Raw genomic sequence first — 14,185 nt, 5'->3', positions numbered from 1 at the left:
ATAATAGCATAAATAAAAGAAAGCAATATTAAACTGAAATACCTGGTGCACGAAATTGTGATGTCCAGGCTCGAACAATCCCTGGCAGCGTGAGCAACTTGGTACGCGTAATCGTGATTACACTTTAATTATGTAAAATTCATGGCTCTTTCTTTCCCTGGTAATGGCGCCAAGAACATGGTGCCAATACCATGGTTCACAAGTTCGATACAACTAACCAGCAAGTGCACTAGGTCGTCCAAGTAATACCTTACGTGAGTAAGGGTCGAATCCGACGGAGATTGTTGGTATGAAGCAAGCTATGATCACCTTGTAAATCTCAGTCAGGCGGATATAAATTGATAATGGTGTTTTCGAATAATAAATAATAGAATAGGGATAGAGGTACTTATGTAAATCATTGGTAGGAATTTCAGATAAGCGAATGGAGATGCTTTTCGTTCCTCTGAACCTCTGCTTTCCTGCTATCTTCATCCAATCAGTCTTACTCCTTTCCATGGCTGGCTTTATGTGATACATCACCACTGTCAATGGCTACTTTCGGTCATCTCTCGGGAAAATGATCCAATGCCCTGTCACGGCACGGCTAATCGTCTGGAGGCATCACCCTTGTCAATGGCTTCATCTTATCCTCTCAGTGAATAATATGCTCACGCACCCTGTCACGGCACGGCTATTCATCTGTCGGTTCTCGATCATGCTGGAATAGGATTTACTATCCTTTTGCGTCTGTCACTAACGCCCTGCAATCGCGAGTTTGGAGCTCGTCACAGTCATTCATTCATTGAATCCTACTCGGAATACCACAGATAAGGTTTAGACTTTCCGGATTCTCTTGAATGCCGCCATCATTCTAGCGTACGCCACGAAGATTCTGATTAAGAGATCTAAGAGATATTCATTCTAGCTTATTTCATATTGAACGGAAGTGTTTGTCAGGCACGTGTTCATAGGGGAGAATGGTGATGAGCGTCACACATAATCATCACCTTCATCACGTTCTTGGGTGCGAATGGATATCTTAGAAGCGAAATAAGATGAATTGAATAGAAAACAGTAGTACTTTGCATTAATCCTTGAGGAACAGCAGAGCTCCACACCTTAATCTATGGAGTGTAGAAACTCTACCGTTGAAAATACATAAGTGAAAGGTCCAGGCATGGCCGAGATGGCCAGCCCCCTAAAACGTGATCAATAGTCTCCTAAGATGAACAATGGATTAAAACTGAGACCAAAGATGTCTAATACAATAGTAAGAGGTCATATTTATAATAAACTAGCTACTAGGGTTTACATGAGTAAGTAATTGATGCATAAATCCACTTCCGGGGCCCACTTGGTGTGTGTTTGGGCTGAGCTTAAGTGTTGCACGTGCAGAGGCCATTTGTGGAGTTGAACGCCAGCTTTTGTGCCAGTTTGGGCGTTCAACTCTGGTTTTGGCTCCTTTTCTGGCGCTGGATGCCAGATTTGGGCAGAGAGCTGGCGTTGAACGCCAGTTTACGTCATCTATTCTTGGCCAAAGTATGGACTATTATATATTGCTGGAAAGCCCTGGATGTCTACTTTCCAACGCAATTGGAAGCGGGCCATTTCGAGTTCTGTAGCTCCAGAAAATCCACTTTGAGTGCGGGGAGGTCAGAATCCAACAACATCAGCAGTCCTTCTTCAACCTCCGAATCTGATTTTTGCTCAAGTCCCTCAATTTCAGCCAGAAAATACCTGAAATCACAGAAAAACACACAAACTCATAGTAAAGTCCAGAAATGTGAATTTAACATAAAAACTAATGAAAACATCCCTAAAAGTAGCTAGATCCTACTAAAAACATACTAAAAACAATGCCAAAAAGCGTATAAATTATCCGCTCATCACAACACCAAACTTAAATTGTTGCTTGTCCCCAAGCAACTGAAAATCAAATAGGATAAAAAGAAGAGAATATACTATAAATTCCAAACTATCAATGAAACAGAGCTTCAATCATATGAGCGGGACTTATAGCTTTTTGCCTCTTGAATAGTTTTGGCATCTCACTTTATCCATTGAGGTTCAGAATGATTGGCATCTATAGGAACTCAGAGTTCAGATAGTGTTATTGATTCTCCTAGTTCAGTATGATGATTCTTGAACACAGCTTCTTTATGAGTCTTGGCCGTGGCCCTAAGCACTTTGTTTTCCAGTATTACCACCGGATACATAAATGCCACAGACACATACTTGGGTGAACCTTTTCAGATTGTGACTCAGCTTTGCTAAAGTCCCCAATTAGAGGTGTCCAGGGTTCTTAAGCACACTCTTTGTTTTTGCTTTGGACCTTGACTTTAACCGCTCAGTCTCAAGTTTTCACTTGACACCTACACGCCACAAGCACATGGTTAGGGACAGCTTGGTTTAGCCGCTTAGACCAGGATTTTATTCCTTTAGGCCCTCCTATCCACTGATGCTCAAAGCCTTGGGATCCTTTTTATTTCCCTTGCCTTTTGGTTTTAAGGGTTATTGGCTTTTTGCTCTTGCCTCTTGGTTTTAAGAGCTTTTGGCTTTTTCTGCTTGCTTTTTTCTTTTTCTTTCTATATTTTTTTTTTGCCTATTTTTTTTTTCTGCAAGCTTTGTTCTTTGCTGCTTTTTCTTGCTTCAAGAATCATTTTTATGATTTTTCAGATTATCAAATAACATGTCTCCTAGTCATCATTCTTTCAAGAGCCAACATATTTAACATTCTTAAACAACAACTTCAAAAGACATATGCACTGTTCAAGCATACATTCAGAAAACAAAAAGCATTGTCACCACATCAATATAATTAAGCTAAGTTCAAGGATAAATTCGAAACTCATGTACTTCTTGTTCTTTTGAATTAAAACATTTTTCATTTAAGAGAGGTGATGGATTCATAGGACATTCATAACTTTAAGACACAGTTACTAACTACTAATGATCATGTAATGAAGACACAAACATAGGTAAGCACATAACATAGAAACGAAAAACAGAAGAAACAAGAACAAGGAATGAATCCACCTTAGTGATGGTGGCGTTTCCTTCTTGAGGAACCAATGATGTCCTTGAGCTCTTCTATGTCTCTTCCTTGTCTTTGTTGCTCCTCCTTCATTGCTTTTAGATCTTTTCTGATTTCATGAAGGATGATGGAGTGCTCTTGATGTTCCACCCTTAGTTGCTTCCAATAATTGTGTGGAAGAAAATGTATCCCCTGAGGTATCTCAGGGATCTCTTGATTTGCAGTCAAATGTTCTACCACTGAGCTATAGACCCTTGATGGAAGCTTTTGTCTTCCCTTTCCTCTTTCTAGAGGTTTCTCTGGCCTTAGGTGCCATCAATGGTTATGGAAAAAACAAAAAAGCTATGCTTTTACCACACCAAACTTAGAATGTTGCTCGCCCTCGAGCAAAAGAAGAAAGAAGAAGAAGATATGGAGGAGATGGATGGGAGTGTGTATCCGGCCATATGGGTGGGATTGTGTGGGAGAGAGAGAGAGATGTTGAATTTTGAAGGTAGTGGGTGTATGGATGTGAGTGGTAAAGGGTTAATAGGGAAGAGTGTTTGTTGGGAATAGAGGATGATTGAGAAGAGAGAAGAGAGTGAGTGGAGGTAGGTGGAGATCCTGTGGGGTCCACAGATCCTGAGATGATCCTGTGAGGTCCACAGATCTTGAGGTGTCAAGGCATTTACATCCCTGCACCAATTTAGGCATGTAAAATGCCCTTGCACACAACTCTGGGCGTTCAGCGCCAGGTTGGTGCCCATTTTGGGCATTCAATGCCCATTTGCTGCCATTTCTGGCGTTGAACGCCAGAACCATGCTTGTTCTGGGCGTTCAGCGCCAGCATGCTTCCCATTCTGGGCGTTCAGCGCCAGAATCCATGCTCTGTTCTGGCGTTTGAACGCCAGACAAATGCTCCTCCAGGGTGTGATTTTTCTTCTGCTGTTTTTGATTCCGTTTTCAATTTTTATATTTATTTTGTGACTCTACATGATCATGAACCTACAAAGACATATAACTAAGGAAAATATGGTTAGATAAATAGAAATTGGGTTGCCTCCCAACAAGCGCTTCTTTAATGTCAATAGCTTGACAGTGGGCTCTCATGGAGCCTCACAGATGTGCAGAGCTTTGTTGAGACTCTCCAACACCAAACTTAGAGTTTGGTTGTGGCCTCCCAACACCAAACTTAGAGTTTGACTGTGGGGGCTCTGGTTGACTCTGCTTTGAGATAAGCTTTTTCTGCTTCCTCTCCCTGGTTGCAGAGGGAGATCCTTGAGTTTTAAACACAAGGGAGTCCTCATTCCATTGAAGGACTATTTCACCTCTGTCAACATCAATCACAGCTCTTGCTGTGGCCAGGAAAGGTCTTCCTAGGATGATGGATTCATCCTCTTCCTTTCCAATATCAAGGACTATGAAATCAGCAGGGATGTAAAGGCCTTCAACCTTTACTAATACATCCTCTACTTGTCCATATGCCTGTTTTCTCGAATTGTCTGCCATCTCTAGTGAGATTTTAGCAGCTTGCACCCCATAGATTCCCAGTTTCTCTATTACAGAGAGGGGCATGAGGTTTATTCCTGAACCAAGGTCACACAGAGCCTTAAAGATCATGGTGCCTATGGTACAGGGTATTATGAACTTTCCAGGATCCTGTCTCTTCTGAGGCAATGTCAGTTGATCCAGATCACTTAGTTCATTGATGAACAAGGGAGGTTCAACTTCCCAAGTATCAATGCCAAATAATTTTGCATTCAGCTTCATAATTGCACCAAGAAACTTGGCAGTTTGCTCTTCAGTAACATCCTCATTCTCTTCAGAAGAGGAATACTCATCAGAGCTCATGAAGGGCATAAGGAGGTTCAATGGAATCTCTATGGTCTCTAGATGAGTCTCAGATTCCTTTGGTTCCTCAGAGGGAAGCTCCTTATTGGTCACTGGACGTCCCAGGAGGTCTTCCTCCTTGGGATTCATGTCCTCCTCTCCCTCATTGGGTTCGGCCATTTTGCTTATGTCAATGGCCTTGCACTCTCCTTTTGGATTCTCTTCTGTATTGCTTGGGAGAGTACTGGGAGGGATTTCAGTGATCCTTTTACTCAGCTGGCCCACTTGTGCTTCCAGATTTCTAATGGAAGACCTTGTTTCATTCATGAAACTTACAGTGGCCTTAGATAGATCAGAGACTAAATTTGCTAAATTAGGAGTATTTTGTTCAGAGTTCTCTGTCTGTTGCTGAGTGGATGATGGAAAAGGTTTATTATTGCTAAACCTGTTTCTTCCACCATTATTAAAGCCTTGTTGAGGCTTTTGATCCTTCCATGAGAAATTTGGATGATTTCTCCATGATGAGTTATAGGTGTTTCCATAAGGTTCACCTAAATAATTTACCTCTGCTATTGCAGGGTTTTCAGGATCATAAGCTTCTTCTTCATAAGAAGCCTCTTGAGTACTGTTGGATGCAACTTGCATTCCATGCAGACTCTGAGAGATCATATTGACTTGCTGAGTCAATATTTTATTCTGAGCCAATATGGCATTCAGAGTATCAATCTCAATAACTCCCTTCTTCATAGGCGTCTCATTACTCACAGGATTCCTTTCAGAAGTGTACATGAACTGGTTATTAGCAACCATGTCAATGAGTTCTTGAGCTTCTGCAGGCGTTTTCTTTAGGTGAATGGATCCACCTGCAGAAGTGTCCAGTGACATCTTTGATAGCTCAGATAAACCATCATAGAATATATCCAGGATGGTCCATTCTGAAAGCATGTCAGAAGGACACTTTTTTGTCAACTGTTTGTATCTTTCCCAAGCTTCATAGAGGGATTCACCTTCTTTCTGTCTGAAGGTTTGAACATCAGCTCTAAGCTTGCTCAGCTTTTGAGGAGGAAAGTACTTGGCTAAGAAAGTCGTGACCAGCTTATCCCAAGAGTTCAGGCTGTCTTTGGGTTGAGAATCTAACCATAATCTAGCTCTATCTCTTACAGCAAAAGGGAAAAGCATGAGCCTGTAGACTTCAGGATCTACTCCATTAGTCTTAACAGTATCACATATCTGCAAGAATTCAGTTAAGAACTGAAAAGGATCTTCAGATGGAAGTCCATGAAACTTGTAGTTCTGCTGCATCAGAGAAACTAATTGAGGTTTCAGCTCAAAGTTGTTTGCTCCAATGGCAGGAATGGAGATGCTTCTTCCATGTAAATTGGAATTAGGTGCAGTAAAGTCACCAAGCATCTTCCTTTCATTATTATTATTTTCGGCTGCCATCTCCTCTTCCTGTTCGAAAATTTCTGAAAGGTTATCTCTGGATTGTTGTATTTTAGCTTCTCTTAATTTTCTCTTCAGGGTCCTTTCAGGTTCTGGATCTGCTTCCACAAGAATGTTCTTATCCTTGCTCCTGCTCATATGACAAAGAAGAAGGCACAGAAAAATAATAATAATAATAGAGATCCTTTATACCACAGTATAGGGATCCCTGTGTGAGTAGAAGAAGAGGGGGAGACAAAGAATGTAATATAATGGAAGAAACACAACTGCGAGGATGGCAGAGATGTGAGATGAGATGTTAGGATATGAATGAATAAATAGAATAAGATGGGGGAGGGATAATTTTCAAAAATTATTTTGAAAAAGAGTTAGTGATTTTCGAAAATGGTTTTTGAAAATTGTTAGTATTTTTTCGAAAACTTTTTTAAAATTAAAAATAAAAATAAGAATAATTAGTTAATTAAAAAGAAATTTTTGAAAAAGAGGGAAGATATTTTCGAAAATTAGAGAGAGAGAGTTAGTTAGGTAGTTTTGAAAAAGTTAAGAAACAAACAAAAAGTTAGTTAGTTAGTTGAAACAAATTTTGAAAAGATAAGAAGTTAGGAAGTTAAAAAAGATATTTTGAAAAGATATTTTTGAAAAAGATAAGATAAGAAGATATTTTTGAAAAGATATGATTGAAATTAGTTTTTAAAAAAGATTTGATTTTTAAAATCTCAATTAATGACTTGATTCATAAGAAATCATAAGATATGATTCTAGAACTTAAAGTTTGAATCTTTCTTAACAAGCAAGTAACAAACTTCAAATTTTTGAATCAAAACATTAATTGATTATGTTATTTTCGAAAATTTGATATAAAAATAAGAAAAAGATTTTTGAAAAATATTTTTGGAATTCTCGAAAATAACTAAGAATTTTGAAAAAGATTTGATTTTTGAAAAAGATTTTGAAAAAGATAATATTTTCAAATTGAAAATTTGATTTGACTCATAAGAAACAACTTGATTTTAAAAATTTTTGAAAAAGTCAACTCAAATTTTCGAATTTGATGAGAGAAAAAGGGAAAGATATTTTTTTGATTTTTGAATTTTTATGATGCAAGAGAAAAACAAGAAAAATGATGCAATGCATGAAATTTTTAGATCAAAACAATGAATGCATGCAAGAATGCTATGAATGTCAAGATGAACACCAAGAACACATTGAATGTCATGATGAACATCAAGAACATATTTTTGAAAAATTTTTAATGCAAAGAAAACATGCAAGACACCAAACTTAGAATTCTTTAATGCTTAGACACTAAGAATTCAAGAATGCATATGATAAACATGAAAAGACACAAAACAAAAAATCATCAAGATCAAACAAGAAGACTTACCAAGAACAACTTGAAGATCATGAAGAACACTATGAATGCATGAAATTTTCGAAAAATGTAAGATGCATATGCAATTGACACCAAAATTTTTAATATGAATTCCAGGAATCTTATGCTCTAAAGCTCCAATCAAAGGGTCAGGCATGGCTTAATAGCCAGCCAAGCTTTAGTATGTGACTCAGACATGACACGCCTGACATTCCTTACATTCAACAGCCAATTGGCTAAGAAAGATAAAGAAGCTCTTCTCTTGAGTATAAGAATTGAGACATGGCTTTACAGCCAGCCAGGCTTTAACATGCTTCATGAAACACTAGAATTCATTCTTAAAAATTCTGAAGCCATAGAATAATTTATTTTTGAAAACATTTTTTTTTTGAAAACAGGTGAGAAAATTTTGAAATATTTTTGAAAAATTTTTGAAAAGAAAACAAAAAGAAAATTACCTAATCTGAGCAACAAGATGAACCGTCAGTTGTCTAAACTCAAACAATCCCCGACAATGGTGCCAAAAACATGGTGCACGAAATTGTGATGTCCAGGCTCGAACAATCCCTGGCAACGTGAGCAACTTGGTACGTGTAATCATGATTACACTTTAATTATGTAAAATTCATGGCTCTTTCTTTCCCTGGTAATGGCGCCAAGAGCTTGGTGCCAATACCATGGTTCACAACTTCGATACAACTAACCAGCAAGTGCACTGGTGATGAATGGATTTTTGATGGTTTAGAATTTCACAAATGAATTCTCGTTGCAAGTATAGTTCCTAAACCAAACAATAATCCTTTCATACAAAAGATTGTTTGTCACAAGTAACAAACCCCTAAAATTAATAACCGAAGTATTCAAACCTCGGGTCGTTCTCCCTAGGAATTACAATGAAGTGTCTTGTTATTGGTTATGGATTGTATTTTGGGGTTTTGGGATAAGAGACATGAAATGTAAATGACAATGAAAATAAACGAACAACTAAAAAGCACTTGGCAAGGTTGTGAGAATTAGAAGTCCTATCCTAGTTATCCTCCTCGATTGTGACCACAATTGTCCATTGCTACCACTTAGTTAACCTCTAATAATGGAGGAAAGTCAAGTGGATGAATCAACTTGATTCCACAAGTCCTAGCCAACTCCCAAGGGAAAGACTAGCTTTAGTGGTATCTAAATCAATTAGCAACTTCTAATTATCAATCAACAAAGACATTAGATAACTCAAGCGTCACTAATTACTCTACCATAGCCAAGAGGAACAAAATCTATACTAAAATCCAACCAAGCATTTCATCAAACACTTGGAAGGCATAAAAGAAAAGCAAAGTAAATTGATAACAAAAATAGAATCTAACAACAATTATGGCAATGAATTAACAACAACAATCAAAAGGAACACAATTATTATGAATTACCTCTAATTGAATTGAAAGAAAATAGAAGGAGCAAAAGTAGATCTACAACAAAACATAAGAACAACATAAAGGAAATTGCAATAAAAGAATAGAAGAAGATGAATGTAGCAACAAAGAATTGAGAGATAGAAGGAAATGAAAGCATGAATTAAAATCTAGATCTAAGATTATTGAACTAAACCTAATCCTAATTCTAGAGAGAAGTGAGAGCTTCTCTCTCTAGAAACTAACTCTCACTACTAAACTAAGCTAAAACTAAACTAATGGTAACTAACACACGTTTCCCTCTTCACTCCTTGGGTTAAATAGCATCAGAAATGAGTTGGATTGGGCGCACAAGGCTTTAGAATTCGTTGGCCACGTTTTGCTTTAAGTGAACTAGGTGGCAGCAACGGCGCGTGCGCGTACTTTGCACGTGCGCGCCACCATACGTGTAGCAACTATGGCAAAACTTATATCGTTTCGAAGCCCCGGATGTTAGCTTTCCAACCCAACTGGAACCGCATCATTTGAACCTCTGTAGCTCAAGTTATGGCCGATTAAGTGCGAAGAGGTCGGCTTGACAGCTTTCCGGTTCTTCCATTTCTTCATGAGTTCTCCAACTTTTCATGCTTTCTTTCTTCATTCCCTTGATCCAATCTTTGCCTCCTAAACCTTAAATCACTTAACAAACATATCAAGGCATCTAATAGAATCAAGGTGAATTAAATTTAGCTATTTTGAGTCCTAAAAAGCATGTTTTCACATTCAAGCACAATTAAAGGAGAATATACAAAACCATGCTATTTCTTGAATAAATATGGGTAAAAGGTGATAGAATCCCCAAAAATCAATACAAAACAAACCGTCAAATTGGGGTTTGTCAACTGGGTCGTCCAAGTAATACTTTACGTGAGTAAGGGTCGAATCCCACGGAGATTGTTGGTATGAAGCAAGCTATGGTCACCTTGTAAATCTCAGTCAGGCGGATATAAATTGATAATGGTGTTTTCGAATAATAAATAATAGAATAGGGATAGAGGTACTTATGTAAATCATTGGTAGGAATTTCAGATAAGCGAATGGAGATGCTTTTCGTTCCTCTGAACCTCTGCTTTCCTGCTATCTTCATCCAATCAGTCTTACTCCTTTCCATGGCTGGCTTTATGTGATACATCACCACTGTCAATGGCTACTTTCGGTCATCTCTCGGGAAAATGATCCAATGCCCTGTCACGGCACGGCTAATCGTCTGGAGGCATCACCCTTGTCAATGGCTTCATCTTATCCTCTCAGTGAATAATATGCTCACACACCCTGTCACGGCACGGCTATTCATCTGTCGGTTCTCGATCATGCTGGAATAGGATTTACTATCCTTTTGCGTCTGTCACTAACGCCCTACAATCGCGAGTTTGGAGCTCATCACAGTCATTCATTCATTGAATCCTACTCGGAATACCACAGACAAGGTTTAGACTTTCCGGATTCTCTTGAATGCCGCCATCATTCTAGCGTACGCCACGAAGATTCTGATTAAGAGATCTAAGAGATATTCATTCTAGCTTATTTCATATAGAACGGAAGTGTTTGTCAGGCACGTGTTCATAGGGGAGAATGGTGATGAGCGTCACACATAATCATCACCTTCATCACGTTCTTGGGTGGGAATGGATATCTTAGAAGCGAAATAAGATGAATTGAATAGAAAACAGTAGTACTTTGCATTAATCCTTGAGGAACAGAAGAGCTCCACACCTTAATCTATGGAGTGTAGAAACTCTACCGTTGAAAATACATAAGTGAAAGGTCCAGGCATGGCCGAGATGGCCAGCCCCCTAAAACGTGATCAATAGTCTCCTAAGATGAACAATGGATTAAAACTGAGACCAAAGATGTCTAATACAATAGTAAGAGGTCCTATTTATAATAAACTAGCTACTAGGGTTTACATGAGTAAGTAATTGATGCATAAATCCACTTCCGGGGCCCACTTGGTGTGTGTTTGGGCTGAGCTTAAGTGTTGCACGTGCAGAGGCCATTTGTGGAGTTGAACGCCAGCTTTTGTGCCAGTTTGGGCGTTCAACTCTGGTTTTGGCTCCTTTTCTGGCGCTGGACGCCAGATTTGGGCAGAGAGCTGGCGTTGAATGCCAGTTTACGTCGTCAATTCTTGGCCAAAGTATGGACTATTATATATTGCTGGAAAGCCCTGGATGTCTACTTTCCAACTCAATTGGAAGCGCGCCATTTCAAGTTCTGTAGCTCCAGAAAATCCACTTTGAGTGCAGGGAGGTCAGAATCCAACAGCATCAGCAGTCCTTCTTCAACCTCTGAATCTGATTTTTGCTCAAGTCCCTCAATTTCAGCCAGAAAATACCTGAAATCACAGAAAAATACACAAAATCATAGTAAAGTCCAGAAATGTGGATTTAACATAAAAACTAATGAAAACATCCCTAAAAGTAGCTAGATCCTACTAAAAACATACTAAAAACAATGCCAAAAAGCGTATAAATTATCCGCTCATCAATACCTCAAATAGCATTAATTCAAAAGAGTAATCTATAACATGGAAGAATTCATAAATCAAATTGCAAAGTAAATAATCATCTAAAATAATAGGATGAACAAAAGTGAAAGGGAAGCTTAAAGTAAAGGAACATTAAGCCTGGGATCGAGAGTTACTCCTAAAGAGAGAAATCCTAAATCCTAATCCTAAAAGAGAGAGAGAATCTCTCTTTAAACTAAATCTAAATCATGAGAAGTAACTAAACTGGCGAGCTCTCTTTGAATGGATGTATTTCCTCACTTTATAATCTCTAATCTATGCCTTTTGGACTTGGATTTGGGCCAAAAAGGGCTTCAGAAATCGCTGGGAGCGTTTTCTGCAATTTCTGGTGCGTGGCCTCTTTCACGCGTCCGTGTGGGTCACGCGGTCGCGTCATTTGGAGCTTTTCTTGTCACGCGGTCGCGTCAGTCATGCGGCCGCGTCATATGTGTTTTGCTTAAGGCGCGTGGTCGCGTCAGTCATGCGGCCGCGTCGTTGTTGATTCGCGCTTGGCATGCGTCCGCGTCGCCCATGCGATCGCGTGGATGCCAGTTTCTCCAAAAACTCCGTTTTGTGCTTTCCTTCCATTTTTTGTATGTTTCCTTTCCATCCTTTGAGTCATTCCTGCCTTAGAAGATATGAAACTACTCAACACACTAATCACGGCATCGAATGGAAATAAAGGTAGTTAAAATAATTAATTTTAAAGCATAGGAAACATGTTTTTCATATACATCACATGTTTTTCTACTCTCTCTCTCTCACCCCCATTAACAAGGTTTTTCTTTTTCTTCTTCCCTCCTTACTTTTCTATTTTTCTTCTTATTTTTATATATTATCTTCTTTTCTTTTCTTTTTACTTTCATTATTCATATTTTCTTTTTCTTTCTTTTTCCTTTTTACTTGGTGTTAGAAATTTATTTGAGTCATTATTTCTCATTATATGCTTGTGGATTGTTGCAAATTTGTTTGGCAATTATATATTACTTTTTAAAGGTTTGCTTGCATGTTCAATTTAATACTTTCTATACCTTAATTTTCATGCATGCTATGTGTTTGTAAAAAAGCCCATATGGCATTATGCATTCTTCTACATTATCCTACTATTCAATGCTTGCTTTTCACAAATTCCATTTACTATTGTATTAATTGAAATTAATTGTCAATACAAACGTGTGATGCTTGATCTATGCTACTCATGCCTTTGCCAGCATGCCAATAAACACCTTGCATTCACTTGTCCTCATGTGCACTAACTATTTTCCATTGATGACTTTTCACATGTAGTCATGACCATGTGTTAACATCATTTACATTTTACTGTGCATTCATAACCACCCTTTTCCGTTCTCTTCCTTGCTCTATCTCTTTGAATTTAATTTACTTTCTCTTCCCTTTTTTCAGAATGGCCACCAAGAAAGGCAAAGAGAAGGCTACTCCCAAACAACCAGCAAGAAGAGGAACAAAGAGAGCATTAGTGGCAGAACCCTCTTCTACTGCAGAAAAGCCCTCAACAAAGAAAATTAAGAGGATCATAAAGGTTGATGATAAGGAAAAAGCCTTCCCAGCAAAGGACGCTGCGCGATTTCCCAATCGCTACTGTGAGCAGATGTTCCCCATCCTAGCAGAAAGGTGTTACAATAACGAATACCTTCTTATCCTCCCGCCCAATATTGCTACTTTTGTTGAGCCGCAAATTGAACGACGACAATGGGGTTTCCTACAGAGACAGCCGACGCAGGTTAATCTTTCTTGGGTAGTCGAGTTCTACTCCAACTTCCACCTGCCAACCCTGCAGTCTGTCTTTGTCCGTCAGAAGCAAGTCCCTATTACAGAAGAGGCCATTCAAAAAGCTCTAGGTCTTTCCCCTGTTCCAGAAGGATTGGATGCCTTTCAAGAAGTCGCACTCAAGCGCCAGATGTACCAATTTAACTGGGACGTTGTTCTCAGAGTTATCGCACTACCTGGCAGCCATTGGATCTATGGATACCATCGTACCTACCCTAAGGGAATATCGGCTTCAGCACTTACCTTGGAGGCTCGCGTATGGGCACAGATCATGTCCCATTACGTCTTTCCGAGCACTCACGAGTCCTCCTTCACTGCGGACATGGCCGTTCTACTATGGTGCATCCTTACTAATCAACCTCTGAACCTACCAAGACACATCCGGAATGCCATGGGACGCGTACAAATCGCGGGCAACTTACCTTTCCCTGCCTTGGTCTCAGATCTTGTCTCAACAGCCAGAGTCTCCTTCAGAGTTGGGGACACCAAAGCCATACTTCCACGGGATGATCAATATGTCCCTAATGGGAAATATATCAGACCTTCAGCAGCCGCTACAAGCCAGCCCACTGAACCGGCTCAGGACATTCCTTCTTCAGTACCACAAGCACCTACAACAGACCAACTGCTCTATCAGATACTCGAAAGGTTGGATCGGCAGGAACACAAAGCTATGATGAGAGCGCCATCACAAGCGCCGATTCACATACCTTAAGGAGCTGATCATGGGAAAATTCAAGGACTCAGACACTCCGGACTCCACTTCCTTTACCAGCACAGGGAGCCATGATGGTCTCGACTGTGGAGATACT

General features: G+C 39.2%; 1 non-coding gene across 1 annotated transcript; it reads left to right on the top strand.

Annotated features, from left to right (window-relative positions):
• Positions 1 to 5,764: 5,764 nt before the first annotated feature.
• Positions 5,765 to 5,872, top strand: LOC112752774 (small nucleolar RNA R71). Its single transcript, XR_003177191.1, has one exon. It is a non-coding gene; the product is annotated as a small nucleolar RNA R71 (small nucleolar RNA).
• The last annotated feature ends 8,313 nt before the right edge of the window (positions 5,873 to 14,185 follow it).

This window comes from Arachis hypogaea, chromosome 15 (genome assembly GCF_003086295.3).
Source record: "Arachis hypogaea cultivar Tifrunner chromosome 15, arahy.Tifrunner.gnm2.J5K5, whole genome shotgun sequence".
In the NCBI taxonomy this organism is placed as follows: Eukaryota; Viridiplantae; Streptophyta; class Magnoliopsida; order Fabales; family Fabaceae; genus Arachis; species Arachis hypogaea.
The sequence above is the reverse complement of the archived record's forward strand: the minus strand, read 5'-3'. Positions and strand labels throughout refer to the sequence as shown.